This window comes from Coregonus lavaretus (assembly GCF_964263955.1).
Source record: "Coregonus lavaretus genome assembly, chromosome: 22".
NCBI lineage: Eukaryota > Metazoa > Chordata > Actinopteri > Salmoniformes > Salmonidae > Coregonus > Coregonus lavaretus.
Window position 1 is genome coordinate 32,753,676 of NC_140009.1, and position 4,997 is coordinate 32,758,672.

The 4,997-nt window shown below is 39.8% G+C and overlaps 1 pseudogene across 1 annotated transcript; it reads left to right on the forward strand.

Moving 5' to 3' along the window:
• Positions 1 to 1,508: 1,508 nt before the first annotated feature.
• LOC311150084 (transcription initiation factor TFIID subunit 8-like) lies at positions 1,509 to 4,479 on the forward strand (annotated as a pseudogene). The gene is made up of 8 exons: positions 1,509 to 1,538; positions 2,473 to 2,630; positions 2,930 to 3,028; positions 3,131 to 3,193; positions 3,343 to 3,459; positions 3,598 to 3,745; positions 3,963 to 4,105; positions 4,339 to 4,479. The product of its transcript is annotated as a transcription initiation factor TFIID subunit 8-like (transcript).
• Positions 4,480 to 4,997: the final 518 nt, after the last annotated feature.

Consider the following 4,997-nt stretch of genomic DNA (forward strand, 5'->3'; position numbering starts at 1 on the left):
CAAATTATCATCCAATAGGCTTTGATTACATTTCCAATATCCTCGCCCACGTGGAAATTCAGTAAGAGTAATGTATATGCCAATTATATGATGGTCCGACCGCATTCTGTTCTTATCAACACTTTTTAAACTTTTGGTGCCAACGAGAATGACATAAGATAGAAGTCAAGACGACTAGCTTGATTGAGTCTCCGCCATGTATATTTCACTAGATCAGGATATTTAAGCCTCCATATATCTACTAGTTCTAATGTATCCATGACATGCACAATTTCCTTAAGAGCATGAGGGTGATAGTTTGTAGTGTGATTTCCTTTACGGTCCATTGAGCTATTTAAAACAGTATTATAATCTTCCACCATAATAATAGAGTCTTGTATTGCTTGCAGGGTTGATGATTTATTATATATATTGTCAAAGAAGTGTGGATCATCATTATTTGGTCCGTAAAGGTTAATGAGCCATATCTGTTTATAACATATTTAAAATAATCCATCTACCTTGCGGATCTGTTTGGACAGTTTGCACATTCGGATCGAAATTACTGTTAATTAATATCAAACACCCATTTTAATTTCTTTGCCCATGGGAGAAGTATATTTCGCCCCCCCCCCACCCACCCCATTCCTTTTTCCACGCAACTTCATCTAGAATTGTTGAATGAGTTTCCTGTAAACAATAGACATTATATTCCTTCTCTTTGAGTCATGTAAATATTGTTCTTCTTTTGTTATTATCTACTAAGCCATTACAATTATAACTGGCTATACATATTTAATCACATACCATAATGAGATACATTTAAATTGTATTATGTGAACTGAACATAAAAACAAAAAATAAAGGAGTTTTTTTGTTTGTTGAGAATACTGATGTTACTGACTCCACTACAATAGATAAATACATTTAATTGAAATACTGTAGAATTCTATTCATTCCTATGGAGGACTGCTCCTTCTGAAGACCAATATTGCGGCTGATGGCTTCAAAGCCTCTCATCAGCAATCCAGGGTTTATATACATAATTGTGACTAACAGGTGTTACTAGTTATGGACTGCCATAATATTATAGAAGAGAAGAATAAGGTATTAGTAGGCTGCTCTGGGTTTCAGAGGATGCACATATTGAAAAGGGCCAGGAATGCTGAAATGCTCATTAATTGGTGTAACAATAAAGAGGACAAAAGTGTCATACAATATTGAAAGACTTGAAGTTGAACTAAGGTTTAACTCACATTCACAAGCCTTCATAATGATCTTGAATGAAGCATTTTACTGAGCCTCGTTTATGCAATATGCCACAGAGTTATTTCTCACAAATACTAGCTTTTACACAGTTCATGCAGTAAATGGCGGCAAATCTATCTCAGAAGCGGAAACGGCCTGTCCTACCGGAAATGATGTCAGTACTGTTTTTCTGGCTGTAGTGTGCATAGATATTTTTTTGTCAGAAAGATGTAACTTTGTTAAATAACTATTTGGGAACAAATAAACAACCTACCGTGCAGATGGCGGGCGGATTCAGTGCCGTAGTAGGGGTAAATAAGTTGTCATATGTAACGTTAGCTATCAGGCTGGCTTGTCGAAATAACATTAGCTAACTACAATGATTGTAAATCAAATTAAAGTAGCACATTAAAATACACTAGACATTTTTCCAGAGTTTTGCCTCATCAAATGAAATCCATTAGCTATTTAACGTTAGGTAGTGTGGGGATCTATTTTCTTATAACTAGATGTGATGCCTAGCTTAGAAAGAATACATTAATGATTAAACATAATAGGTTTGTGCTGTACTGATATAGATTGTTTAACATAACAAGCTGTGATTAATGTGAGGAACCGTTAGGGGGTAGGCTGAGACAGGCTTGTGACTCACACACACAGCCTCTTTGTTAAACTGCTCAAGGACATGTGTTCTGCTACAAAGAAGGACAAACTATGTCTGAGGTTGCTGACTCGAGACAAGTTGTAAAGATAACAACTAATGCCTGGCAACCGTGAAGCGCCAAGGGGCTGGGACCAGCCTGTGCGCCATCGATAGGTTGGGTAAGTTTAAACCACACCCGGCCTCTACTCTAACAGGCCCAGCAGGGAGCGGGAACTATCTCTGTCAGAGTATTTAAAGAAGAACTTATAACAATGGCTCAGTTCTCTGACTGCCCTGCGTGGTTTTTCAGTGGGCCCGTATATACGAACATCATATTTACCATTCAAGTGTTTGCATTAATTAAAATACTAGTCTATTTTAGAAGACGTGTATTGACCTCTTTTTGTTCCTATACCAGATTTGAATTGACGCAACTTGACAGTAGTTAAGTTTAAACTAATGTTGTTGACTTGCTGTTCACAATCATGTCATTCCATTTGCATACTGGCTTCGTTGTCAATAATGCTGTGTTAACGTGTAGGTAGCTAGTTGGCTAACCATGAGAGAAAGTGTTTTCTCACTGACATCTCAATGTTTTACAGCGTTCAGGGGGTGGGAAGGCGACGTCCAGCCTGACAGAGAACTACCAGCTTTCAAGGCGTCGCACCCTCCAAGTGGTGGTGAGCTCTCTGCTGACAGTGTGGGTTTGAGAGTGCAGAGAAGGCTGCCGTGGAATCACTGAGATTATCCAGAGCTGTATGTAACCATTGTGTTTTGATGTAATTCATACATGTTTTGAGTTTGGGATTAAACTAATAACCCTTTGCTGGCTTGAATTAAACTGTTGCTCAATTGGTAGAGCATGGCGTTTGTAACGCCAGGGCAGTGGGTTCAATCCCCGGGACCACCCATACGTAAAAATGTATGCGCACATGACTGTAAGTCGCTTTGGATAAAAGCGTCTGCTAAATGGCATATTATATTATATTATAAGTGAAATCACCACAATTGTCTGTATTGCTGACCTCTCATCTGTGTCTATTCCCTGTACTTTTTCAGACATATCTGAAGTAGGTCGTTGTGCCAAGGCATACTGTGAACACACAGCCCGAATCACACCCACCCTCGCTGACGCTGTGGTCACACTCATTGAAATGGGTTAGTTTAACCTAAGGAAAAATGCAAAAGAAATACAGCTTGAATATGAAATCTCAATTTAATTTGCCTTCATTCACTTATTTGTTTCACGTACCACCACAGGATTCAATGTCGACACTCTGCCAGGGTATGCCAAGAGATCACAGAGGATGTTTATAACTGCTTGTGAGTCTTTACTGTTAGTAGACCCTCAGGAAGGTGGCATTTAGACTAGAACTGAGCACAAAACACAAGAACACTACAGAGCAAGCTGGTAACTGGTCCTAGAATGAAAGTAGGTATGACGCTTAACTGACCATCTGTGTATTTTTCAGCTCCAGTGACAAATGCTCCTGTGATCCCAAAGGCCTTGATCGCTGGACACTCATCCCTCCCACATCCCCAGCCACTTCCCCGAGTTCCCCGATCCTCACACCTACATCAAGACTCCAGTGAGTCAACCACACTTCTTACAGTTTTCCCAGCCAGACACATACTTGACTTAGTATTTATACACTTTTAAACTTTTCCCAGTAGTCTAGTGAAAAGATTTTTAAGATGAATAAATGAGTGAGTTTCCTTTCTGTCAGACGTTTCGGGGGCCTGTGTCAGATTACCAGGTGGTGCGAGAGAAGGCAGCTTCTCAGAAAAGGGATGTAGAGCGAGCACTCACATGCTTCATGGCCAAGACCTGAGAAACACAGAGCCTCTTCAAGGATGATATCACTGCCTTCCCATGTGAGCGAGTGCTCGTTGTTGTTGTCAAGCATGATTCTCATTCATGCTGTTGAATTTGAAAAAATGTCCCTTCAGTTTTGCATAATCTGCACAAAGATGCTTCTATTATGGAACAGAAGTTTACTGTTCCCGCTGATCTTATTTCCTACGAGAGAGTGTTGGATACCTGTGTTTACATATGTAATAATACTGATGCCTTTGTGATTGTGATTGCCAGTGATCGCAGCGCGGCCAAGCTCCATCCCGTACCTCAGTGCCTTGCTGCCCTCAGAACTGGAGCTGCAGACTCTGGAGGAGACAGACTCCTCTGAACAGGACGACCAGACCGACAGCGAGAACACGCCAGGCAACAACCTCAATGTGAGTCAGGGACATATTTAACCCCGATTCTTTATAATCTGCAGTGCAATGTGGTAGGCCTATACAGAAATAACTTTTCATTAGAAAAATCAAGGCCCTCCAAAGCCATTCATTGTTAAGAGCAAATCTATATTAAAATGTACCTGGTGTTGATTGCTACTTATTAATTTACAAAAATACATATTTTTTAAATTAAGTTTGTTTTTCTCATCTATGCCTTTCATCAAATGTAGGATGATCCTGGAGCTGATAAGGAGAATTCTGTGCTACCCCCTGGGGGCGTGGTTCCCTTGATGAAGGTCAGTGAAGAAAACATGATTGACAACCCATACCTGAGGCCGGTCAAGAAACCCAAAGTGAGGAGGAAGAAGTGAGAGCTACTACACGTAGCACTAATTTGGACTTAATCTGTTAGCCACAACGAAGGGTGAATCGTAAGAAGCAGTCAACAGCTCTGTGCCTCTGAGAAGTGGACCCACGTGGAAATCTGGGGTCAGGGACTCCAACCTCTCAACTTTCTACATGGCAAATACTGCTCATTATGACATCCTTCACAAGTACATTAATGAGCAAACAGACATTTTGCAATTCATATTTTTCACATTTGTGGAATGGTTGGAACATTTGCTAAAATGTGATGTTATTTATTTTTACCCATTTCCAAATGATGATTAAAATCATTTGTGAATAATGAGCAGGAAACATGTTTTGATTTGTATTTTAACATGAAAACCTTTCATTTACCCAAATATACACTGAACAAAAATATAAATGCAACATGTAACTTGTTGGTCCCATGTTTCATGATCAGAAATAGAACAACCCAGACATTTTCCATACGCACAAAAAGCTTATTTCTCTCAAATTTGGTGCACAAATGTGTTCACATCCT